We start from the raw sequence: 27,801 nt of genomic DNA, 5'->3' as shown, positions 1-27,801 counted from the left end.
ACTGGGGTAACGTGGGATGACGGAGAGTTTCGACGTGATCAGTTGGTCGTGAGTATCGGGAGTTCTTAAGCAGATCAACAGGGGCTAGGATCTCAAGTCATATTGGCGGCCTACCCAGAGTATGCAGTGTGCCCAATTCGGTTGGGTGGGGAGCTAAAACAGAGAGTTTGTGAGAGGGGTAAGGGCATTTTCAGGCACCAGATGGGGACAAAGGTGTCAGCACATCAGTTGTTAGTGGTGCTGCATGCAGGGTTGAAGTACTTTGGTCAGGATGCAGCACAATTTGGCACGCATTCTTTTAGGATCGGAATGGGGACGGAGGCGGGGCGCAGGGGATGGACTGACAGACGGATAATGACCTTGGGAAGGTGGAAGTCAGAAGCTTATAGACGGTATGTCAGGAAAGGGGGTTCTGGGTTGATGGACTAGTGGAGTGACATGTCTTTTTTCCTCTCGCTACAGGTTCGGTACCGGGGCCGGAGGTGCAGTTCCTGTATATATGGGTCGTCGGACACTCCTTTGTTAAGTGGGCCCAGCGGCAAGCTCAGCGCATGGCAATTGGGGATAATTTGGGGTTGGACAGGGACAGACATAGAGTGAGATGGACAGGCAAGGGAGGGATGAAGTGGCAACAACTTCTGGTGACTTTGAGGGAGATGAAGGGCCAGGGATTTTGTAAAGATGTACTACTCATACACCTAGGTGAGAATGACTGGGTTGGACGTGCTTAAAGATATGAAAAGGGATTTACTTGAACTTAAACATCAGTGTCATGGTTGCAACGTGGTTTGGACTGCGTTTGTACCTCGCAGAATTTGGAGAGGGGCACGGAAACCAGGAGCTATAGAGAAGGCTCGTAGGAAAATTAATAAGGAGATGAAATTATTTTGCGGAACGCAGGGTATAACGTGTTTAAAGTACGGGAACCTGCAATTTGAGGACTAGGAGTTTTTTAGGGATGATGGTGTACACCTGTCCTTTATGGGCATGGAGTTACACCTGCTGCAATTGAAGGAAGCTTTAAAAGCTTTGTTTCAAGAGTCCTAATACAAGGTAGGTGATGAGAGGAAGAACGGGGGGCAGGAAAAGGAGGTTTCCTTTTCCTGGTGGCGGGGACTGGGACAGTATGCAGGAATATGGCAACAGGGAGGGACTGCAGAGCCAACAACATATCTTCAGGTGGGAAAGGGAGTGGACGACAGCAGGACAATTAGGACAGATAGTTGGACATTAGGAGACTATTAACGTGACTTTCGGATTATGAAAGAAATCAGTACAATGGAAGGGGTGTTAGAAGGACATGGCAATAAAAAGAAAGGGAGTAGGGAAGGGGGGAGAGAGAAGGTACAAAAATTGATGTATAGTGAGGCATTAGTTTTGTGAGGCGAGAGGCCAAGGGTTTATACTGATTTGTGAGTGCACCTGTTTCCAATAAAGTGGCCTTTTACACATAATAGGGTCCTGTGAGGTGTCCTTCTTCCGAAAATGCCTATTCTGGGGAGCAAAGTATTGGAAGTTCACCATAGCAGCACCTTCGCTGCTAAACCACCTGCCCTGAATTCTCTACTTGGGAGGTATAATTGCGCTGTCCGCCATCTTTAAATCTGTCACAAGTTCTTGTAGTTAGTGAGCTTTGGTTCACACTTTCTAGTTTGCAGTTAGCATCCATTCCCCTTGCACACCACCTCCTTTCCTCCTACTATTTTTACATTTTAAACATCAGTCATCATGTTGGCAGTGTTCAGATTTTTCTAAATTTTGATTTTCCCTCACTGACACTCCTCCGTTTTCTTGCCACAACACATCTCTTCTCCATATGATTTTTCCTGACTTTGTACCCCTCATGTTTTGCCCATGCCCTATGTTTGGCCATTGTGTTGTATCAGAGGCCATGGTTTTTTCACTGCCTATATGCAGCATCTCTCTCTCTGCCTTATTAAATGTCTAAGAGGACGTGATGGGCCTCCATATTTTATTACCCAATGAATAATTTCCTGCTGCTATAATCTCACACATGGAAAATCTAAGATGCCAAGAAATTTGGGGTCATATATACTAGGGAATTTGCAATCGTAACACCTCCGAATTGCAAAATCACTGGGTTTCCAACTGCAAAATCCCTATTTGTTATGAAGTCGTAAAATGGGTAGGGAGACAGTACTGAATGTCAATTTGGAATGGGCAAGAAAGGGGAGTTCCTTCCATACTGAGTTCGGTAAATAATGCACCAGTGATTTGTAACTGCGATTTCAGTTGCAAACCACTGACGAGTAACTGACCCTTTAAAGTAGTTTGAACAATGGATTCACAAAGGAGAAGCAGTTCCTCCGAACCTTTAAGAAGCTGGGTTTGCAGCCCCATGAGGGGTATGCAGGTGTCCAGGACACTTTCTCAAATAGGAAACCTATTTAGAACTTTTATTTTTTAGAATCAGCAATAGTTATTTAAAGTATCACAGATCGTTTAAAACAAGTTTTGTGTTTGGAATGCAAACATAGGAATGGTGGTCTTCTATTCCTTGCAGGCCATCATCCCTATGTTTGCAACCAGTCACAAGCGGTCACTAGCTGTGGCCTACTGAGAATGGTGATGTTGAAAACCGATTTAGGAAGACACAGGTCAGTTTGCATTCCCTTAGCAGAAAGTCGGTGTACAGTCTGCAACCACTTTATGAGAATGGAATATTTGTACATCTGGCCCTTGCTGAAGAGGTGTTAGACCCATCAGCCTTAATGTGACTTTCCCCCAAAGTTTTTGCCTTCCTTCTCCATTGTTACTGGCCTTGTTTTCACTGGCTTTAGGACTCTGCACACTTTACCACTGCTAACCAGTGCTAAAGTGTCTGTGCTCGCGCCTCTAAACATGTTAAATTGCCTTTTACCCAATTGGAATTCTTATTTTACCTGTAAGACCCTTGTAGAGTGAAATACCATGTACACAGGGCCTGTAAATTACATGCTACCAGTGGACCTGCAGCACTGATTGTGCTACCCACTTAAGTAGCCCTTTAAACATGTCTCAGGCCTGGCATCACAGCCTTTGTGCGCAGTTTTATAAACTGCCATTTCGACTTGGAAAAATAAACATTTGCCAGGCCCAAATCTTTCTTCTTATACATATAAGTCACCTCTAGGGTAGGCCCTGGACATCCCAGAGGGCAGAGGGCAGTGTATTTAAAAGGTAGAACATGTACTTGCAGATTTGCATGAAGCGTGTTTTCAATCTCTCACCAGACAGATATTTTATGTGGACGGAGACCACAAGGGAAAATCAAAATTATAAACAAACAACTTAGATTCCTGTGAAGTCCATTTGGCCACACAATAAGGACCAGAAATTGGAAATTCAAGTTAAGTGATTAATTTCCAATTAATAATCAATCCAATAGATATCCAAGTCATAAAATATTGAAAAGATACAGAATTAACCTTTGTAAGCTGAAATATCGCAATTGGTTCAGTCTCATTAAGTTAAGAGACAAAGCAATAACAACCACAGCAATACAGAAACTGAGTACTAGAAATAGGTGTTCCATAAAGAAACTCCTGATGTCTTTTCTAAACATGGAATTATTCTAAAATCATCTAGTTGGAAATCTAAATTAGGATAAGGATGGTTGGACATACAGAAGTCAAGTTATGAATTTAAAAGCAAAATAAAGCCATACGGGCGAGCGTGTGTCGTATAAGGCCAGCAATGCATCGATTTCTCACTCGCAAGCGAGAGCGTGCGTCATTCCTCCTCCGGTTGAGTCAGTGTGCATCGTTTCTTCTCTCCTGCAAGAGAGCGATGCGTCGATCCGGACAGGCACCTATTGTCCGGGCAGGTTTTTCAATGATTTTCCATGCCCAGCGATGTTGCTTTGAAATCCAGTCACATGGTGTCAAGAAACCGCGCTGCGTGGGGCCTTGCATCGTTAACAGCAGCCGCTGCAGGTTTTGCGCGTCATTTCTCCAGCCACGTTGCGTCGATCTCCAGCCGCGATGCAGGTGTAGGGTCGATTTAACCGTGAGGCGAGTGTTGTGTTGTTTTTCAGCCGCGAAGCGGGTGGTGCGTCAAAAGTTTCCCCGCACAGTGGTCTTTGCCTGGATTTCTGTCATTTTCCACCAGCTGCACCTTTCAAGGGCCCAGAGACAGGTTAAGGCACCACCTAGCAGGCAGGACTCTCACCAGAAAGCCCAAGTGCTGACAGAGAGAAGTCTTTGTTGTCACTGAGACTTCACCAACAGGAGGCAAGCTCAGTTTCAAGCCCTTGGAGATTCTTCACCAGTGGGAAGTCACACAAAAGTCAGACTTTGTCCTCTCCCAGGTAGAAGCAGCTACTGCAGGCCAACCCAGCAAAGCACAGTCACAGGCAAAGGTGCACTTCTCCTCCTCCAGCTTCTCCAGCTCTTCTCCTTGGCAGAGGTTCCTCTTGTTTCCAGAAGTAATCTGATGTTTAGCGGTTTTGGGTGCTCTTCTTATACACCTTTCTGCCTTTGAAATAGGCCTACTTCAAAGGAAAGTCTCTGTTGTTTTCAAGATCCTGCCATGCCCAGGCTAGGCCCCAGACACACAGCAGGGGGTTGGAGATTGCATTGTGTGAGGGCAGGCACATCCCTTTCAGGTGTAAGTGACGACTCCTCCCCTCCCCTCTGCCCAGATGGCCCATCAGGATATGCAGGCTACACCCCAGATCCCTTTGTGTCACTGTCTATAGGAGAGGTGCAAACAGCCCAACTGTCAAACTGACCCAGACAGGGAATCCACAAACAAGCAGAGCCACAGAATGGTTTAAGCAAGAAAATGCCTACTTTCTAAAAGTGGCAGTTTCAAACACACAATCTAAAAACCAACTTCACTGAAAGATGTGTTTTTAAATTGTGAGTTCAGATACCCCAAACTCCATATGTCTATCTGCTCCCAAAGGGAATCTGCATTTTAATCATATTTAAAGGCAGTCTCCATGTTAACCTATGACAGATATAGGCCTGGCAACAGTGAAAACCGAATTTGGCAGTATTTCATTGTCAGGACATGTAAAACACATAAGTACATGTCCCACCTTTAACATACACTGCACCCTGCTCATGGGGCTACCTAGGGCCAACCTTAGGGGTGCCTTACATGTATAGAAAGGGAAGGTTTAGGCTTGGCAAGTGAGTACACTTGCCAAGTCAAATTGGCAGTTTAAAACTGCACTCACAGACACTGTAGTTGCAGGTCTGAGCCATATTTACAGGGCTACTAATGTGGGTGGCACAACTGGTGCTGCAGGCCCACTCGTAGCATTTGATTTACAGGCCCTGGGCACCTCTAGTCCACTTTACTAGGGACTTACTGTTAAATCAAATACGCCAATCATGGATAGCCAATGTACACATACAGTTTATACAGGGAACGCTTACATTTTAGGACTGGTTAGCAGTGGTAAAAGTGTCCAGAGCAAACAAAAACAACAGCACACAGAAACAACCTGGGAAGTAGAAACAAAAAGTTAGGGGAGACCATGCCAATGATGCCAAGTCTAACAGTATGTAATCAGAATCTACCAATGGCTCATCCCATATTTCTGGTCTCGGCTTGGTGCATAACCTCTCCATCATCATTTTCATTCTCTGGGAGAGAAATGAGAGTAACGGGAATCAGAGAAGCACATCTCTTAAGGGTAATATTCTCAGCTGAAAGTATAATTTGTTCATATTTTGTTAAGTGGCTGTTTATAAGTTGCTGAGTTTGAGTATGTGTCAACAATATCTCAACTGAATGTGGCACAAGAATAGTCGGGAGATCTCACACCCTTCGCTGTTAACACCTACAGCTACCACAACTTTCAGACAGTTGGGCAGTCCTGCAGCCACAGGGTCAAGAGTAGCAGAGAAGTAGGACACAGGGCTCACCACATTTGTGTGCACCTACATAAGCACTAAGGTAGCGCAGCCCTCCCTCTCACTACAGAAAAGTGTGAAAGCGTTATTTTAAATAGGCATTCCTAGTGCCCGGGCATGAAAGAGACTTTCTCTGAGCTCTAGGAAATCAACCAAGCAGGTATTATCCCATGGTATACGATCAGACACATCCTTGTGTGTCAGCCTTTGCAAAGAATTGGCTACTATGTAAAAGATGGCTATCCAATGGTGACAGTAGCCAACCATTCCCAAAAAAGCCTAACTTCTCTCTGGGGGGTTGGCGGATTCATTTTAAGAATCAACAAAATTATTCTTGTGGCACCTTCCTTGCTCCCTTTTCAATTTGATGTCCAAAGTACAGAACTTATTTCTGGCGATACTGCTGCTGACTCGTGGGACACTTTATGTCCCTTCTCAGATAAGTGGTTTAGTAATGCAATAGTGCCTCATTTCCAAGCTTCTTGAGTACCAAATTCCTCCAGCAGGTCATCGATATACAGAGTTACAATAGAATCACATGGCATGACGAAGGCCTCAAGATTCTTTTTAAGGATCTAGTTAAAAACTGAAGGGCTCTCTTTATTCCCTTGTGGGACTCCTCACCATGCCAAAACACAGATCTGGAACCCACAGGCAAAAAAGTACTACCTGTCTTCATGCAAGGGAACAGAAAAGAATGCCTCACAAATTGATGTCAGTGAACCACTCAGTCTTACATAGAATCTGAAACAAAATCACAGCTGGATTCCGTACAACAGAACAACAGGGAATAACAATGTTGTTGATCCTTCTCAGCTCCTACACTATGTGGTACTTTCCGCTACGCTTCTGTAAGCCCATAATGGGTGAATTACTTGGACTCCCCATTAGCTCCTTCAAAAACCCTTGTTGTATCATTGACTTGATCATAGGAGTAACTTTAGCAATTGTTTCAGGGATCAGGGGTCCGGAACACTCAGCATTAGACTTTACTATTATACAAATAGGCTCAACTCTGTTTCTGAGACAAATGTCCTCTACTAAAAAGTCCCAGACATCAGGTTTCTCCATATCTCTAAGATCCAGTGGTAGATCCTCAGATGTCATTATAGGATACAACTAAATCTCTAGCCATTGATTCATCAATTTAAACCCTACCTCCTCATCATTGGTCTGGAATTCGACACCCTTCGGTGTGCAATAGATAGTGCAATTTAACTTGCACAATAAATCATGTCCAAGTAGACTCACAGGACTCAAATCACACATCAGAATCTAGTGATTCTTCTCAAAGGACGCTATTTTAACAGATACTTCTTCTATTATGGGGTTTGTCATTTGTTGATTTGCGATTCTTACAACTTAGATTCTATATCCCGAGACGGGTAGGTTTGGAACCACCCCTGATCTAACAGTAGAGCAGGTAGCACCTAATACAGGGTGGCCATTCTCGTCACCTTCTATGAAAGGACCACTCTGGTCTACCTTTAAGATTGTGCCAAGTACACAATCTTCCTCCCCTCAGGCATCGTCATTGTGACTGGTCAGAAGTGTAGCCTTTAAAAGCATCAAACACAGGAAACTGCTGAAATGGATTTTCATTTCGGAAGGAGTTTTAGTGTAAATTTGGGACTGGATTTGAATTAAATCAAAGACCATTTGCCCTTTGTTGCGCCATTGGGGCTTGTGGATCATACATCACAGGAGCGTGGGACATATTTGAATACTGCATTCTCGGTCTCTGTATGTTCTGTTAATGTACAAAGTTGTTACTCTGGGGTTGTACAAACCCTGATTTTTTAACCTGCTTTTCATTCATCACTCTGTTGATATTAAGACAACATTTCTGCTTCCAATGGCCTAACTTGTTGCAATAATGACAAGGGTTCATTGTTTTCAAGGTTGCCACATGAAGCCTAGTATTCTGGTCAACTGGAACACAATGACCTCTACCTTGCTGCAGGGACCTGTTCCCAACTTGCATCACAGGTGCTCCCTGCTGATACACTCCTTGCATAGAACTAACATTCACAACAAATGGTTGCTTCTGATGTCCGCACTGTGCTTCTTTAATATATACCACCCTCAACTTCTCCTTCAACCGATTGTGCTTCATTTCCAATCCATCACTACATATTTCGCACATCTCAGAATCTCATTAACTGACTTATTCTGCCAACAGATCAACTGTTGCTAAACCATCAAGGTAATCTATGGTATCAATCCTTTCAGAAACCGGGGCACAAACTTTCCCATGTCTTTAGCTTCAAGAGTCTCCATTCCATTGCGCTGCTTAAACACCTGCAACAATCTCTCATAATAGGCATGCATTGACTCTTGGGCTCTTGGGTCGTCCTGTCAATTTTAATCCAGTCAATATCTTTGGCTGGTAGTTTCCCTTTTAAGAAGGTTATCATCTGCTGATACTTTTTCATCACCAAGGAAGACAAGGCATTTGGTATTGGATTTATCTGAGGCTCAATTTCTAGCCACTCCACAACCACTTGACATTCTGCCCACACGTCACTCGGTATCACAATGTCAAAGAAGATATTCAAATCCACCCACAAAACTTGTGAAATCTTTACAAACCTCTCAACCTGGTTATCCCATTCCACTGGTTTTACCCTTTATTTTGGAAAATCTTTACTGCGTGAAGCAAGATCACTCTATGGATATAATCTCCACCAAGCGCTTCCCTCAATGGACAATTTGAAGCACCCTCTCCATCCTGTGAAGGTGTAGGCAGCCCCTTCATTGGCTACTTCTGTTCTTTCTTTTTCTTCTACCTGCTTTCCCACTTATCCAACACACTCTATTTTGGTAAGCTGCCAATTAACTCATTAATTTGCATTCTTATTGCTGATGTTCTCATGCTGCAACTATTACTCTCATCAAAACACAAAAATAACTTTTCTGCAATTACTTTGTTTAATTTAAGTCTATCTCATAAGTTTGGGCTAATTCAGACAATATATCCTCAGCTTGTTCTGCGCATTAAGTAACATACTTACACATGAATGCAAGCTTTTCTTCTTGCTAGGTGTCTAATCAGGAAAGATCTAGATTTCTGAGTATCATCTCATCCAATTCTAAATTTTTTAATCACATCATCTGCAATTTTGGAGTGGACTTCCCTACAGAAATATTTCTTGTCCAATTCACATTCGATGCAGGAGAAGCAACACAAGTGGTATTCAACTGTGTCGGAACTAAAGAAGTTCCTCCCAATCCAGAGACCATAGCAGCACTAGCTGATATACCTCCTCTGGTAGGAACTGTCAAAGTATGTGGTGGGATTGCTGCTGAATTGGGTTTACATAAAGGAACTGTGGGACCAATAGTGACTGGAACAATGATCGCATCTGGGGTATTGGGAACTGTGGAGTTAACAGGGATTCTAATGCCAGAACTCTCTCCTGTCTGGTTCTCACTTGCATTTAGTGGAGCTGTAGCTATTTCGAACCTTACACTGGCTAACAGACCGTTTATTCCTTCAGGGTGGGTCACATTATATGGGAAATGTACTGATAACAACACATCTAGTATATCATTGCTAGAATCACTATCACTGTCTCCTCCTGTCCTTTCCTCCTTCTTACTCTTCATCTTTTCTTTCTTTTTTTAAAGTTCTTCACTCGTCAATGCAGGGTACAATCTAGTTCCTTCTTTCATATCAGCTCTCCATCACTTCTAAACAGCATCTGTTAAACCGCAGTTCTTCTGGCGTGTTTCCCCCTGTCTTTTTGCTTTCTGACTACCTGTTTTTATGGTATGCTAGATTCTGTTTTTGCTGGCTTATTGTCTCTGTGCACGTTATCATTGCTGATCAGTGCTAAAGTGCAAGTGCTTCCTATGTATGTTGTATTGGTGATTGGTCTATCCATGAGTAGCACATTTGATTTACTGGTAAGTCCCTAGTAAAGTGCACCAGAGATGCTAAGGGCCTGTAAATCAAAATCTACTAGTGGACCTACAGCACTGATTGTGCCACCCACATGAGTAGCCCTGTAAACATGTCTCAGACATGCCGCTGTGGTGTCTGTGTGTGCAGTTTTGCATTGCCATTTCAACCTGACAAGTGTACCCACATGCAGGCCCAAACCTTCCCTTTTTCTACATGTAAGTCACCCCTAAGGAAGGCCCTAGGTAGCCCCATGGGCATGGTGCAGTGTATTTAAAAGGTAGGATATGTACTGGTGTGTTTTACATGTCCTGAAATACTCCTGAATCCGTGTTTCACTATTGCAAGGCCTATCCTTCCCATAGGTTAACATGGGGATTGCATTTAAATTCCTCTTAGGTGTAATTTCCCATTGGGAACAGACGGAGATCTGGAGTTTGGGGTCTCTGAACTCACAATTTTAAAATACATCTTTTGGCAGAGTTGGTTTTTAGATTGTCTGTTTGAAAATGCCCCTTTTAGAAAGTGGGCATTTTCTTGCTTAACCATTCTGTGCCTCTGCCTGCCTGTGAAATCCACGTCTGGGTCAGACTGGCAGGTGAGCTGTTTGTGAATTCCCTCTAGACAGTGACACGAAGGGAGCTGAGGTGTGTCTTGCATATCCTGATGAGTCTCCTGGGCTAGAGTGGGGAGGGAGGAGCTGACACCTGCATCTGAATGGCTGTGCCTGTCCTCAAACAATGCAGTCTCTGATCCCCTTGGACTGTGTCTGGAGCCAGGTCTGGGCAAGGCAGGATCTTGTGAACAACAGAGACTTTCCTTTGCAGTTTGCCTACTTCAAAGGCAGAAATGAGTATAAGTAGTGGACCCAAAACCCCAGACTTTTAGAACATTTCTGGATCAAGAGTAACCTCTGCCAAGGAGAAGAGCTGAAGAGCTGGAGGAGGAGTACTGCCCCTTTGCTGTGTGTGCTTAGCTGGATTGGCTTGCAGTTGCTGCTGCTGCCTTGAAGAAGACTGGACGTTTCAGTCGGCCTGAACTGTTGGATTTGTTGTTCACAATGCCTTGATAGCCCCAGACAGAGATATCAACTACAAGGAACTGCATTTTTAAGTTAATTCTTGCAAAATATTCATATCTTTATTACTGTATGTTGAATTTTTCTCGTTTTGGTCTTGTTTTACATAGATAAATATTGGCTTCTTTGCTAAAACTAGGTGTGGTGTCCTTTTGTATTGTTTACACTGTATTACTCTGTGTTATTTGCAAATGCTTTACACATTGCTTCTGAGATCAGCCTGACTGCTCGTGCCAAGCTACAGAGGGGGTGAGCAGGGGTTATCTCTGCTGGATATCTCCCTTACCCTGACTAGAGTGAGGGTCCCTACTAGGACAGGGTGTGAACTGACTGCCAACTAAAGACCCATTTCTAACAGCATCCCATCTAGCATTGGCACAAGTATATACTGCCTTTCTTACTCTCACTTGGTATTTTGGCCTTTCACTAACATGAGCTGTGTATTCCCAAGCATTAAGGCCATATTTATACTTTTTGATGCAAAACTCCGTTTGCACAGTTTTGCGTCAAAAAGTATAGTGCCAGCTTTCGCCTTTCCGGTGCAAAGGGTGGGCTAGCATAAAAAAAATGGACGTTAGCCAGGTGGGGGGAATGGTATGGGAGAAGGGGGTTTTGCACCAAAAAATGACGTTAGGCTAGTTAGAGACAAAAAAATGCCTTGCTGCACTTGTTTCTTTTCAAACTGCCCTTTTGGACCCACTTTGGTCCCCCTCAATTTCAACGTGTTTTTGGCTCTTCCCTGTCACAAACACTTGGCCCACCTACACAAGTGAGGTGCCATTTTTATCGGGAGACTTGGAGGAACGCTGGGTGGAAAGAAATTTGTGGCTCCTCTCAGATTCCAGAACTTTCGGTCACCGAAATGTGAGGAAAAAGTGTTTTTTTAGCCACTTTTTGAGGTTTGCAAAGGAATCTGGGTAACAGAACCTGGTGAGAGCTCGGCAAGTCACCCCATATTTGATTCCCCTAGGTCTCTAGTTTTCAAAAATGCATAGGTGTGGCAGGTTTCCCTAGGTGGCGGCTGAGCTAGAGGCCAAAATCCACAAGTAGGCACTTTGCAAAAAACACCTCTGTTTTCTTTGAGAAATTGTGATGTGTCCACTTTGTGTTTTGGGGCATTTCCTATTGCGAGCACTAGGCCTACCCACACAAGTGAGGTATCATTTTTATCGGGAGACTTGGGGGAACGCTGGATGAAAGGAAATTTGTGGCTCCTCTCAGATTCCAAAACTTTCTGTCACCGAAATGTGAGGAAAACGTGTTTTTTTAGCCAAATTTTGAGGTTTGCAAAGGATTCTGGGTAACAGAACCTGGTCAAAGCCCCACAAGTCACCCCATCTTGGATTCCCCTAGGTCTCTAGTTTTCAGAAATGCACAGGTTTGGTAGGTTTCCCTAGGTGCCGACTGAGCTAGAGGCCAAAATCTACAAGTAGGCACTTTGCAAAAAACACCTCTGTTTTCTGTCAAAAAATGGGATGTGTCCACATTGTGTTTTGGGGCATTTCCTGTTGCGGGCGCTAGGCCTACCCACACAAGTGAGGTATCATTTTTATCGGGAGACTTGGGGGAACATAGAATAGCAAAACAAGTGTTATTGCCCCTTGTCTTTCTCTACATTGTTTTCCTTCCAAACATAAGAGAGTGTGTACAAAAGACATCTATTTGAGAAATGCCCTGTAATTCATATGCTAGTATGGGCACCCCGAAATTCAGAGATGTGCAAATAACCACTGATCCTCAACACCTTATCTTGTGCCCATTTTGGAAATACAAAGGTTTTCTTGATAGCTATTTTTCACTCTATATTTCAGCAAATAAATTGCTGTATACCCGGTATAGAATGAAAACCCACTGGAGGATGCAGCTCGTTTATTGGCTCTGGGTACCAAGGGTTCTTGATGAACCTACAAGCCCTATATACCCCGCAACCAGAAGAGTCCAGCAGACGTAACTGTATATTGCTTTAAAAAATCTGACATTGCAGGAAAAAGTTACAGAGTAAAACGTGGAGAACAAATGCTGTTTTTTTACCTCAATTTCAATATTTTTTGTTTTTCAGTTGTTATTTTCTGTAGGAAACCCTTGTAGGATCTACACAAATTACCCCTTTCCAAATTCAGAATTTTGTCTACTTTACAGAAATGTTTAGGTTTCTGGGATCCAGCATTGGTTTCATGCCCATTTCTGTCACTGACTGGAAGGAGGCTGAAAGCACAAAAAATCATAAAAATGGGGTATGTCCCAGTAAAATGCCAAAATTGTGTTGAAAAATTGGGTTTTCTGATTCACGTCTGCCTGTTCCTGAAAGCTGGGAAGCTAGTGATTTTAGCACCACAAACCCTTTGTTGATGCCATTTTCACGGAAAAAACCACAAGCCTTCTTCTGCAGCCCCTTTTTCCCCATTTAAAAAAAAAAAAACGACATTTTCACTGTATTTTGGCTTATTTCTTGGCCTCTTCTGGGGAACCCACAAAGTCTGGGTACCTCTAGAATCCCTAGGATGTTGGAAAAAAGGACACAAATTTGGCGTGGGTAGCTTATGTGGACAAAAAGTTATGAGGGCCTAAGCGAGAACTATTCCAAATAGGAAAAAAAGGCCTGGCACAGGAGGGGGAAAAGGCCTGGCAGCAAAGGGGTTAATGCCCTGGGGTGGTGGCGATCCCCGAGGAGCCCAGCCCCCGCATCCTATTACTTTTAAGCCTTGGGGAGGTGGCAGTGCCAGGTGGGCTACAGGGAGGCTTCCTGGCCCTGCACCGCATTACTTTAAAGCCCAGGGGAGGTGGCGGTCCTTGGGACTGCCGGGGGACTTTGCGTCCCGCTTCATATTAGCTTAAAGCCCCAGAGAGATGGTGGTTCCCAGGACTGTGGCCGGGGGCAAGCGACCCTCACCTTATATTTGTTTAATGCAAAGGTGGCAGTCTCTAAGGTTATAGGGAGGTCTGGGCAGCCCCCCAACATCCATTTGGGTAAAAGGCTTGGGGAGGTGGGGGTCCCAGAGGTTGTGGGTGGCCAGCTGCCCGCCCATGCAAAATTTTATTTCCCCCAGACCTTGCCCTCCCAGGGGCTGTTTAGAGAACAAGCACGGGAGCCCACCGTTTTTTTTACTGTGCTGAATTTTTTTTTTTTTTTTTTTTTTAAGCCCTGGGGAATCCCTTTGGGACCTCAGCACTGCACTAGAGCTAAGGGGTCAGGGTGACTCTGCCCTGGCCCCTGTTCTTTCAGCTGAGTCACAACATGGCTGCCAACACGTCCTTGTTAAGGTGTTGTCAGCCTATCAGTTCTGAGCAGGAGATCAGGAGAGTTTGCTGAGCCATTGTGTCCCTATATGTACAAATGTGGATTTTCTTTAATTTCTCAAAAACTACAGAATGGACTAACACCAAATAACAAAAAGGACCCTTTCTGGACCGAGAGCTATCTTTCTGCCAAATTTGGTGTAATTCCACCTAGTGGATCGGGCTCTAGACCTGTTGAAAATCCCTATAGGAATTAACATTGGAAACCCACCTTTTTTAACACCCCCTTTTTCTCGGCTCCCACTTGATGGATCACCCCAAAACTTTCCGGGCAACAGCTGACGTGACTGCTGAACTTTCTTTAAAACATTTGGGAAGATTCTTCAAGCGGCTCCAGAGATATAGGCAAGTCAAAAAATGCTTTTTCTATAGAAACCATACCCATAACTAGCTAGTGGCGTCTGGCACTAGATAATCTATATATATATATATATATATATATATATATATATATATATATATATATATACACACACACACACACACATATACACACACACAAGATTAGGAAATTTCTTGCGTTTATGGTTACCATGCAGTTACCCATGGACATAAGGTCATGCTTAATTTCTGCATGTTTCTGATTAAAATATATGTGAAAATTGATCCTCAACCCTTTAGGGGTTCCTTTCAGCTCAAGGCTATCGAATTTCCGTGAGATATGGGAGACTCGGGTGCACCCTCATCACATTCTGCAGGCAGGGGCATCCTTTTGCAATACGCCACTGGGCAGACGTACAGGACAGGTATGCCGTATCTTTCACAACGTCACATTTCCGTCTATGATCCCAGCAGGTGTTTATAGGATGCTTGCCCTGTTTAAGACCTGTGCAAATAAGTAAGCTTCGTTGATGATGAGTAGAACAGTGTGGAGGAGAATGCAAAGCAATGGCACGGCATCTATGAAACAATGCAAACAGAGGCAACGGTATAAGCACGTGCCTGTGGCTTACAGGCAAAATGATGGTTTGATTTTCCCATCAGAGTTTCCGAAGGCCGGCTACAATTCACAGCTTTCCGTTTAGTAAAATGATTGGGGAATCCTGGCAGAAAACCGCACCCGTCTTCAGATCACTGCATGTTTTAATCAAGCAATTCCTCAAAGCTTTTGACCTGTGAGCATTTCAACAGCGCGGGGATTTGGTATGAATAATTTAGAGCAGCTTCCTTTTAATCTTGTCTATGTTAATGTATTTCCAGCAAGGTATAACAAGCTTTCCAGAAGAAGCCCGCCAAATTCACTCATGTTCGTTTCTCAAAAGGAATTTCTCTTCTCATCTTTACGATGAATAGGCCATGCATTTTAACAGCTAAATTAAAACACGGCTTGGTCACAGGGGTGGCATTAGCGGTAAACATTTATCAGAAGCAGTGTATAAATTCGTTAAGGGCATATTTGCAGGGATGTGTGTTACACAGTGAATAATCTTTGATGGGTGTGAAATATCCCAACAATCACTCAAGTGTAACCAACTAAAAAGGCACGTAGTGGGCACAGGGGTCATGGAGGTGTCACCACCAGGCTACAGGCGCCAGTATAATGAGGTAACCTAGGAGGCTGAGTGTCTACTGCACTGATAGATCTGTAACATGAGGGGCACTGCTTAGAAAGTAATTAGTCTAGGGAGTTATTGCACCTGCTATGGAAAAGAGTGTGGAGCCTAACTGTTATACCTGTCAGCCTTAGGGTGGTCTTCCCCACAACCTTTTGCCTACCTCCTCCATTTTTCTGAGCTCGTTTTTGCTTTTAATAGGACTCTGCGCACTGTACCACTGATAACCAGTGATAGAGTGCGTGTGCTTTCTCCTCTAAAACATAGTAATATTGGCTTATCCCCAATTGGCAGATTTAATTTACTTATTAATCCCTAGTAAAGTGCACAAAATGTGCTTATGGCCCAAAAATGAAATGCTATTAGCTGCCCTACAGCACTGATTGTGCTCCATACTTAACCAGCCCTTTAAACACATCTCAGGTCTGCCATTGCAGACCCTGTGTGTGCAGCCTACATTGCCATTTCGACCTGGCAAAATAAACCTTTTGCCAGGTCCAAACCTTTCTTTTAAATACATATAAGCAGGGTAGACACTAGACAGCCCATAAGGCAGAGTGCAATGTATTTAAAAAGCAGGACAGGTACTTTTACATTTTTCATGTCCTGGTAATGAAAAACTCTTAAATTCGTTTTTCACGCTTTCAAGGCCTATCTCTCCCAGGGGATAACATTGGAGGTAATTTATTACATTTTATAAGCCGAATTTCCAAATGGGAAGAGAAAAGTTCTTCAAGTTTGGTGTCTTTAGAATCCCAATTTAAAATCCTAATTTAAGATTGCCATTTTCTTACTTTAGGCATTTCATGCATACTGCCTGTCTCTGATCACTTGCTGGGTGACAGCTGAGCTTTGTTTATTCACCCCAGATAGCCACCCACATTGGGTCCTTAGGTGTGATTTGATGGGCTATCCTGGCAGGATGCGAGGCAGGATCTGGGCACAGTCTCACTGATGTTTGAATAGGCTGTGTCCAGTCTCCACACAAGGGCTGCATACCCCCTGTAGTTAGTCTACAGCCAGGGCAGAGCGGGCAGGGCATCTGTGCACTTCAAAGTCATGTTTTTAAAGTCTCCCGCACTTCAAAGGGACAACTTGGTATAAGAACTGGATCTAAGACACCAACACTTCAGTACACTTCTGGACCTATGGATACTCTGCCAGGAAGGACAGCTGTGCTGCTTAAGGACTGCCACTCTGCCGGACTGCACCTTGCTGGACTCCTGCTTTGCTGTTCTGACCTGCTGCCTGCTGCCTCTTGCCTGGGTGAGAAGGACTAGACCAGTATCTCTTGACCCCAGAACCCAGAGTGTCAACAAGGGCTAGTTGACTGGCTTCCTGATCTGATCCAAATAGCCTATACATACCTCTCTACATACTTGCATACAAATAGATAGTCAGATGGTGAGCAGAACTGCTAGTATCAGGGAGTGGTAAAGTGGAGAATGAATGGAGCTAGAAAACAAAATCAGGAAGCGATAGCAAGGAAGCGCATGCACTCCTGATGAGTGCTGGAAATAAAACAGAAAAGGAATAGCACCCACAAGTACACATTGGAAGGATCAAACTCATCCAGTCAGAACAGTGAAATGCTCCTGGGCAGGACAAACACAATAATAGGCGAGAAAGCCATTGAATCACAAGAAAACGACTAAGATAGACTACATAGCCATTCAATCACTAGCAAGGAGATGGCCTAAGCCCTCTCTAAATATCTGGTATGTCTTGCAAATAACAGATCTGACTAAAAATGGATTGTCTGAGCCAAAAAACCTAAAATCTCTGTAGAAAAGTTGACCTGGGCAGCACACAATACGTTACCATAGTAGAACGCCCACATCTCTAACTTCAAGTGGGCTTTAATGTACTAAACTGCTTCATTATAGGTTTCACAGCATCTCTTAAATTTATATGGAAAACATTTTCAAATTATTCGAAATGCATCTTGAAATAAATTCCTGGTGATCAATGGTGTGGGAGCTGATTAACCTGGGCCTCACAGTCAGAAGGGGCCAGCACTCCAGGCTCATAAGTTAAATGGAGATGACAAGGTCTTATCATGATATGATGATTACCGTCTCAGCATTAGAGGAGGCAGTGAGGAACATTTTATAGGGAATGGGGAGAGGAGGAGGGATGGTTCTTCCCACAAAAATTAATGCCGGGGTTTGTGTGCACTGTCCTGTGGGTGAAACTACCATGTATGCTTTTTCTCTTATAGTTCAATAAACATTGACAAAGCCAGTCATGTTCTATAGTAAGAACATTTCAGTGTTCACACATATTCCCATAGGCATAAAAGTAAATGGTGAAGATTAGGGGTGGAACATGACAGAAAAGGGGAGGTTTGTAACTTTAGGAAGATAGAATAAGGTTACATTGTATACTTGTAATGGGCCACTGACAATTACAGCCGGACAACATTCAAGGTGTCACAAACTAAAATAAGCAAATAATGTACTTATAGTGTTTCATGCTGGTATTCCACTTGTTCCTACACTTTATTTGGATGTGTAATCATTATTGGCTAATGTGTTAATAAGCTCTGACTTCAATCCAGACAGATCTGTTCAGCTTTTCATCCTTCCTAGGTAGATAAGATTCCATTGTTTAGAGTGCCCTTTCTAAATGTTTTCTCATGGGCTCTACCAAAGCTAATGACAGCAATGCTCACAGGACAGTGTGCAAAACATATATGCAGGAACCTGATCTAATGGGAGCTATTGGTAGTAGGTGAACTAAAATTTCCATTTTGGGAGCCTTAATGCAAGTATATAAATATAAACTGAGCAACCTTTTGACCCTGAATTCTACTGGGAGAACAGTAAAAACATGTCAGAGGATAACATTCTGGAAGTCAGTGTGGAAGACCCAGAATTAAGCTTACTATTCAGCTTTAACAAGTCTTAAAAATTGGGGGACATATTTATGAGCCCCTTGCGCTTCCGGAGTGTCACTTTTTGTGAGGTTCCGGTGGCACAAACTACAATATCATATCTGTGAGGCCAGCAAAGCCACTTTGTGTGGCTTTGAATGGCCTGATAGATATGGAGTAAGGCAAAGCAGCACAAATCGCTGGATTGCCTTACTCTGCACTCGGGAGGCAATCCATGGGCATTGCGGTGGGTGTTTCAGCACAACACTCATTGATTTTTATACTTCCCCAGATTTACAAAACCATGTAAACCTGGGGATGTGCCAAAACCTTATTCCTCTCGAGGTGAGGTGAATCAATGAGAAATAACTTTATTTTTCCTTGTTTTTCCTCTTTCCATGTGTACTGCATTCTGCAGCACTCAAAGAAAGAGGAAAACACCTCTTAGGATTGCATTTGTGCAGGAAGGTGCCTCTTCCTGCACAAAAATTATCCTGCAGACAAAACAGGCACCCTTGCACCACAGTGCAAGGGTTCCTGCATTGGCACTAGGCTGCCGAAATGGTGCCAGTGCTGGACAAAGGAAAGGCGTGTACCATATTGCAGAAATACAGTGCATTCCTGCCCTTTCACTTTGGCGAAGGGCAGCGCAGCAAGGTGACTTGCTGCACTGTCCTACTCCAAATCCTCATAAATGAGGGCCTGGGTTTTAAAGAGAGGCATTTGTAGCCTTTTTCTTAAAAAAACCCATATTCACTAGTACTTAAGTCAGACATCAAGAATTCCGAATCCAACTGTCCGCTGATTAGCTTTGTGACCTAGGGAAAACACTCTTATCATTTATAGGTCTACTTTAAATGGATGCACGTTAAAAAATTTATTTCTCTATATTACAGATATCATTAAGTAGTGAAGTTGAAACTTGAACTTCTCGAGGCTCAATGTACAAGGACCTGCAAGTAAAAGTCCAATATTGCTCCTATTGAATTCCTTCTACATTTGGCGAAGATTTCTGAAATGTATTGTATTCACAAAAAATCCCAGTAGTAAACTTTTAAATCTACAAAAGTCATAGATTTGTAGACCTACTCAGAATATAGGATTTACTTACATACATTTGCCATAGAAGATGTTCTACATGGGCAAAAATGCAAAATTAACAATATTTTCTCAACACAGAAAACAGTTCTCCTTATAGAGAAGGTCCTCCCTCTACCTGCGAAAGCACTTAGGGCCTGATATATATATATTGGCAGAGTGGGCACTCCCTAATATAGTGGACTGCCCGCCAAACTAAATTGTGGACAGACCTTACGTTTGCCATGATGGGGACTACTATGTCTCTTCCAGGGACACACTTTTCTGACAGTTCTAGGGAGTAAGGGCCGACAGAGAAATGGATACATGTCCACTCACCCAAATTAGATGAGTGGAATGTAGCCATTATTCATGGTTCCTTACGTCAGTTAAAACGTGTAGCAAACAGTAAAACAGATTGACAGGACCACAATGATGGTGGTTCCTGCCAATATATTTATGAATGTACGGCTGCCCGATGGTCATTTATAAATCTGGTGGGTGGAGTATTCTCGGCATGGCAGACGTAAAGTCCTCCACCATGCCAATAGAGAATTCTCTGTCCGTCAGAATATAAATCTGGCCCTTAGTTACTCCCTTCCCCCATCTACACTGTGGTTGGGATTTATTGCAGCCTTTCACTGAAACCATGTGTTTGTCTATATCAGGATGGGAAACTATATGCAGAAGTTATGTGAATGTCTACAAACATATATGTGCATGGATGAGTGATCATCTACTTCTACAGGGTGACCCATCCTGAATCTTCCCTAGTTACACTCGTAACCTTAAATTTATGATTGTAGAAAACCTGCAATAGAAGTGTCCAACACCATAAATGAAAATTGCATTCGTAGTACTTCTCAAATTCTGATCTGTAAATCAGCATATGAAATCTATGCTCACCAACCACATATTTTTGGTGCCCTTTAGTATCACAAAGGTGTGCATTAGGCGAATCGTGCTCCGAATCAATCCTCCTTAAGCCTCTGCTGCTTCAAGCTCCTGGTAGTGACCTGGGAATCGTCCACCTACCGGTGCTCTCCTTCACCTCTGTCTCACTAAATGAAAAAAACTCTGGTAGTCCTTGTTTCAATTTTAATTTATTTCTTGGCAGTGGCTAAAGTATTGATTTAATTTTATCACTGAAGTCCCTTCATAGAAATAGAACAAGGACAGTCTCAGGTTAAGAAAGAATACTGAGGGCGCAGGGTATACCTTTGCTCATATGATCAAATGTTAAAGCCCACAGTGAAATCGAAAAGACTGTCTATTCCCGAAAAAACTACTCTTCCAACAATATATTTGACCCTGAAAGGCATCACCTTTAAATCCTAATTATGTTCAAGTACTGATTCTCAAATGATTACAAAAACACCAATTGGCAAGCTGCTCTTTAAAAACACTTCTGAGTGGGTCAGGAAGGGGCAATTAAGGGTCATTAATGATTTATCCTTCTTCCTCATTATAGCTGGCATAATTGAGGTAATGTCCCATATCAGTCAGGTACATCTGCACCTAATGCTTTTAACTTTGGCCACATATACAAAATGATAGAACTGCAATTCTTAATGAGTCGCAATCAGAAAGTCACAATTCCTGATATAAGAACACTTACATCTTTGAAATTACGATTTCTAGTGGGTCGCAAATTGACCTACCTCCTGAATATTAATGAAGTAGGTCCCAGTTTGCAACCCATTAGGAATCACAGCCATCACAGAGATGGTGACCTGCTGAGGTTAGCAGGCCACCATGTCTGTGATTTCTTTTTATTAGCACAGTCTCTTTTATAAATGCAGGTTGATTTCCTTAAAGGAAAACCGGATGTGTATAAAAAGAAAAAATGGAAACTTTAAAGTTGAATTTTTAATGAGTAGGCAGTTGTGCATGGGACCACTGCCTCCTCTTACAAAATACTTGTTTTTCATTCTCAAAGGGATAGGGGTGCTTTGGAGACCCCTTCCCATTAGCGAATGGGATGCTACCTCCTTCAACAAGTCAATAAAATACAAATGTATTGCAACCATAATTAATTCACAAAACATTCATACTCTCATTCAGATTCAGTATTTGGAAGGGACGTACTAAACATTGGGCCGTTTATGACAGCAAAATTGGTTTGTACAGATAGCCCTAAGTTCTTAGTTCTAAAATATTTCTCTCCCTCTCTGTCTTTACTCTCTCTCTCAATATATATATATATATATATATATATATATATATACACACATGAAGAGAGAGAGTAAGTAGTAGGTAGTTATAGTTAGAACCTAGTCTCCATAGGAAACACGTTTTTTTCGTTTTGCCAATAAGTATGGCGCCATTTCACCAATCCTCACAGAATTTTCAAGACTAGTTTGCCACTCACTTCTTCTGCTGTCTTGAAAATTTTGGGTGCTTTATCAAGCGGGAGCCAAGAAAAAGAGGTGTCCCAAAAAGCTTCTCCCCCATGCAATTTCCATAGGGATTTTTAGACATGACTACAGCCTGAACCGGTGGACGGAATTACACCAAATTTGGCAGAAATCTAGATCTTGGTACAGAAGGAGCCCTTTTGTAATTTGGTGTCAATCCATTCAGTAGTTTCAGAGATGTTAAGGAAAAAATTATAGATATCTAGGGATGCGGCTCCTCCACAGATCCAACTGATCGCATGCTAACACTTCAATGAAGAAGTGGTGGCAGTCATTTTGGGACTCAGACTCAGAAGAGTCCAAAAACAAAGTTAAAAATAAAGTAAAAGGGGCAGGGTCCCCCATTTATGCCTCCTGGGCCAAAAAGCATTTTTATTTTTATTTTAGTGGGGAGTATCCTCAAATCCCTACGGAAATTTAAAAAAAAAAAAAACACGTGCAGTCTCCCATGCTTGTTTGTATTTCAGCCCCTGGGTGGTCCAGGTCCTGGGGTCATAATATATAAAATATATATCATGAGCAGGGGGCACATACGGTCCCACTCAACATGGCTGATAAAGACCCCGGAGAACGCTCCCTGTCTGGGGCCAGGCAAATTTGCAAATAAGAGAAAGGGGGGCTGCGCAGCCCTTCTCTGTAGGCCTTTTAAGGCCCTGGGGGACCGCCACCTCCCTGGTGCTTTGCCTGAAAAAAGAGGGGGGCCTCACGGGTCCTTTGCCTTAGTGATAAGAAGCCTGTGGACCACCACCTCCTCGGGGCAAAGGGAATTCCTGAAAGGGCCACATTTGGCTATGCGGTCCCCCTCCCAGACCATTTTCGACCCTCATGTCGGCGGAGCTGACCCTACTTAAACATAGGAGGGGCCATGTGGCCCCCCTCCTAAAGCAATTAATGGCCCTGGAGACTGCCACCCCCAGGGCCAGCTCCCTATGTCCCAAGGTGTCCACCCTCAGGACATAATAGTTTGCTGTCAGTTGACGGGAGCTATGACAGCTCTACCAAGCAAGAGCAAGCTGTATGTCTGCTCCAAGTGGGCGGGAGCGGGAAAACTGAGATCGGCCTGGGGAGTGGGGCCCCAAGGCCCCCTCCCCAAAAAACAATTAATAATTAGGCCAGGCCGTAAGAGAATGGGTCCCTGGGGCCGATATCGTCCCTGGATAGGGAAGCCACGTGGCTCCCCTCTCCCCCCCAAAAATAATTTAGGCCAGGCCCTTCGGGCTAGGGCTATGGTGGTGGGCCTCAAGAGGGACGGTTGCATGGTTATACCCCCACTGTGTACAGCCAAAGACTGTGCACAGCATGGGCTTGGGTGGTTATAGGGGTTGGACACAGGGCATGGATAAAAGCCAGGCCCTGTGGCCAACTCCCCCCCTCTACACGGCTGAAGGCCATGTGCAGCATGTGGTTGAGTGGTTATAGGGGTTGGTTGGTTAAAAAAATTGGTTAATGGTTAAAAACTTTAGGCCAGGGCCAGAAGGGTGGGGTTTCCAGGGCCGAGATAGGCCTGGGGAGGGGACGCACCAGGGGAGGAGTTTGGGTGGTTATGGGAGTTGGCCTGGGAAGGGGGGTTGCATTGTTATACCCCCACTGTGCATGGCCAAAGGCCGTGCATAGCTTGGGGTTGGGTGGTTATAGGGGTTGACCTCAGGGGCCAGGCTCTGTGGCCAACCCCTGCTGCTCACGGCCATAGGCCATGTACAGCGGGTGTTGGATGGTTATAAGGGTTGATCGCAAGGTCCTGGCTGCAGGTCCTGCGGCCAACCCCGCTGCACATTGTTGGATTGCTATAGGGGTTGGGTGGTTATAGGGATTGGGTGGTTATAGGGGCTGGATGGGTATAGGGGTTGCCCACAGGGCCTGACCTGCTCCCTGAAGACCGTCTGCAATGCAGTGTTGGGTGGTTATAGGGGTTGGCCGCAGCTCCTGGTCACAGGCCAGGTCCTGCCGTCCACCTCCGCTATGCGCGGCTATAAGCCATGCGCGGTGGTGGTTGGATTAACGTATAATAATGACTAACACAGACCCACTGACTTACTCGTACAACAACTGACACAACCACTCACTCACCCATACAGTGCTAAGTCACCTATTCACACACTCCTACAGCTGCTCACACACACACTCACAGACCCATACAGCCACTCACACATCCATACACCCATGCAACCACTTGCATATCCACTCACAGACCCGCATAGCCACTCACACATCCATTCCATCACACATACAGCCATTCACACACCACACACACTCAGCCATACAGTCATTGACACAGACACTCACTATTCGATACAGTCATTTACACAACCATTCACTCACCCATACAACCACTGATGCACCCACTTACTCACCTGTACAAGCTCTCACACACCCACTCACCCATGCAGCCACTCACACACCCATTCACTCACCGAAACAGCTACTCACACATCCACTCACTCTCCCATACAGTGACTGACACAGCCACTCACTTATGCTTACAGCCACTCAGACACCCACTCACTCACCCATACAGTCACTGACTAACTAACTCACTCAAGAATACAGTCACTAACACACCCACTCACTCCCCTATACAAGCACTCACAAACCTACTTAGTCAGCCATACAGCTACTCACACACCCACTCACTCAACCAATGTAGCCTCTTGCACAGCCACTTGCCCACCCACACAGCTAAATATGCTTTCACTCACTGTCCCATACAGCAAATGACTCAAACACTCACCCGTGGACCCACTCGCACACCCACTCACACATCCACACAACTACTTACACCCACTGGATAATGTCATCAGTGATGTCATTATTGATGTCACTGACCATGTCATAAGCAATGTAATATGTGAGATCATAAGTAGTGCATTACGAGGGCCCAAGTTATGGTTAGGTCTGGTAACACCTCACACTCCAAATCTGCTCACCTCAAATGTCTGTTATTGTAGCAGAGTTAATAAACATAGTATTAGCACATCCATGCGAAGCTATGAAGTGAAAAAGACTTTTGCCTTTTTTACAGCAAACTCTTTAAGAATTGGATTAGGAAGTGCCACCCACGTCGTGCTGAAAATGACAAAAGTCTTTTAACATCCATACATATAATTACAGCTTTGGATTGCTAAAATACTGTCCTTGCCAACATTGTAAGGCTCAGGGAAGGGGATGTGGGCTTCCCCCATATCTAAATTAAGTTTGGCCCCTTGGGCTTGGGGAGGAGGTCTTGATTTCCCTCCCCTATTAATACTTTTCCAGCCAGGGGGTCTCTGGGACTTCTTAAGGCCCCGGCTTGCACACCAGCTTTCGTTATTGATGAATTTGTCCCCAAAGGATGGGGTTCCTGGGGCCCATCTCTGACTCACAGAGTGGTACCGCATGCCTCCTTCCCTAAATGATCTAATTAATACGCAAGGGAAGCGCAAGGAGGTCACTGGAGGCGTGTCGAGGGCAGGAGCCCTTTAAATTTCTAATCGCGCTCCCGCCGTCGCGGGAAGCGCAAGGAGGTCACTGGAGGCGTGTCGAGGGCAGGAGCCCTTTAAATTTCTAATCGCGCTCCCGCAGTCGCTGGAAGCGCAAGGAGGTCACTGGAGGCGTGTCGAGGGCAGGAGCCCTTTAAATTTCTAATCGCGCTCCCGCCGCGCGGGACGCGCCCGGGCAAAGCCCGGGCCAAGGGCGGGCCCGTCCTTGCCCGTCCGTGCCAGGAAGAGGCAGGGCAGGGCCACCCCCCTGACATTCATCCAAAGATGCATGGACATGCCAATCTACACATATGGCTGCCTGAAGGTACTGTGTTGATACTTACTCCTAAATAGGTCCTTTTATAGAGGGCCTTTGGACCGTATTCTCCACCTATTGTTGCGACGCTCTTTCCATTACCCGATAAATACTGGAGTGGGGACAGGCTGGGCCTCTGCCTTTTTTTTTTCTTTTTCTCTAACTGGCAATAGGTCTGCTTAGATCTATAGTGGCAGCTTAATCCATGGGAAAACGCAAGGAATCAGAACCCCCAAGGGGAAAGATGAATTCTGTAAAAAAACTTAGGAATGCGGGTGAGAACTGCACGATAGCTGAAATAGACGATCTTATTGAGGAGGTAGAGTCACTACTATGCAGTAGGACCACTATTCGGGAGGGCCCGACAAAAAGATTACCTCCTATTACGCGAAGAAAATCAAACCAGTGGAAGATAAAGCGATAGAGATCGTTTCCCAGCAAGAGGGGGAGGCACCATCTGATGTCAGGACTGTTAGCCCTAGGGTTGCTGCAACTAGACCCTTGCACCTATGCACCATTGATAATGGTAGGAAGAAGAGCCATATCCAGGAGTGCGAAGTTAGGTGCTCCAATAAATATACAGTCTTGGCAGAACTTGATAGTAGTAACATACAGAATGCACAAGAGGGGGAACCCGTGGATGAATTACACCCATATATCCCAACTGTACAGCTAGATAGTGAAAGGATCACTCCTTTCAATTCAGAACCAGGGAACCCTCTAAAAAATAAAACAAGATCTATAGCAGATCTTTATGATCTAATCACCGGATTAATCCAGGAAGTTAGGGATTTTAAACTTGAAGTCAGAACCTTAACAGATATTGTGGAAAAGGAGGGGGGTAGGGGCACCAATAGAGGCCAATGCGAAAGGGAGTCCCCCCCCATATCACCCCATCTACAAGGTAGATCCACATATCCTCAAAATTCGATTACTAACCCTAACCTTACCCCAGCTACAGCCAAGATTGTACAACAACCACAGGGATGCACGATAGGGGTCAATGTGGAACATATTGGTTCACGCAATTCCCAGAGAAGAAATTATAGTAACTTATGCCAAGGAACAGGGAAACCACAAAGAGATCCCCGCTTGGTAAAAGGACCCCAAAAAGGAATTTTGGAACTTACTTTGAACTCCTATCCCCAAGCATCTAATGATTATAACAAAAACACCATATGGAACCCATACTCTGAGGAGGATAGGTCTCCTACTAGGATCAATGTTGTTCATCTGTTAAATGTTCCAAAATTACCCTTAAATAGCAGAGAAGATGAGGACTCCTTAAAAAATAAGCTTATACATTGGATCAGGGCTAAAAGACACTGTTTATCCATAATTCGATCAGATATTAGGGGGGTAGAAAGAATCCCTGGAGAGAGGGGGAAACCTGACGTTATTGCATTAACACTCAAGGATGGAAGATTAATCAGAGGTTTGATTGACATGGAACAGAGAACCCCCGCCCCTAATTCCAATGCCATGAGGTTTAGCTTGGATCCATTAACTACCAAACTTCGAGCACAAAGGCATAAACTTAACCACAATGAGGGACTGCAAAAGAGAAACTATGATTCAAACCTTGAGAGAGTAGATTGACTAATCCAGATAGATCAGGCACAAGTGGAACCCAATGGGGACCAAATAGTAGGGGAGCCCCATGAAGGGATTGATCTCCATGCTATAGGGGCAGGGAGCGCAGTGGAGCCTTTGTATGGTAGGAAAAATTTAACAACTCACCCGAGCCATACTCTCAATGCCACAAGCCTAAACGGAAGGGGTCCTATCACCATGATTTCATGGAATGTAGCTGGCTTAAAAAACAAGCTTATAGACCCCGAATGGCAGGACTATATTGATCGACACCATGTCTGTCTCTTCCAGGAGACGTGGCTTAAAGATCCACCGTATAAAGTAGGATATAAAACCTACTTTATCAGTGCAGCTTCAGCTGCCAGAGGG

This window comes from Pleurodeles waltl, chromosome 10 (assembly GCF_031143425.1).
Source record: "Pleurodeles waltl isolate 20211129_DDA chromosome 10, aPleWal1.hap1.20221129, whole genome shotgun sequence".
Taxonomy (NCBI): domain Eukaryota; kingdom Metazoa; phylum Chordata; class Amphibia; order Caudata; family Salamandridae; genus Pleurodeles; species Pleurodeles waltl.
This window is presented reverse-complemented; position numbering follows the sequence as displayed.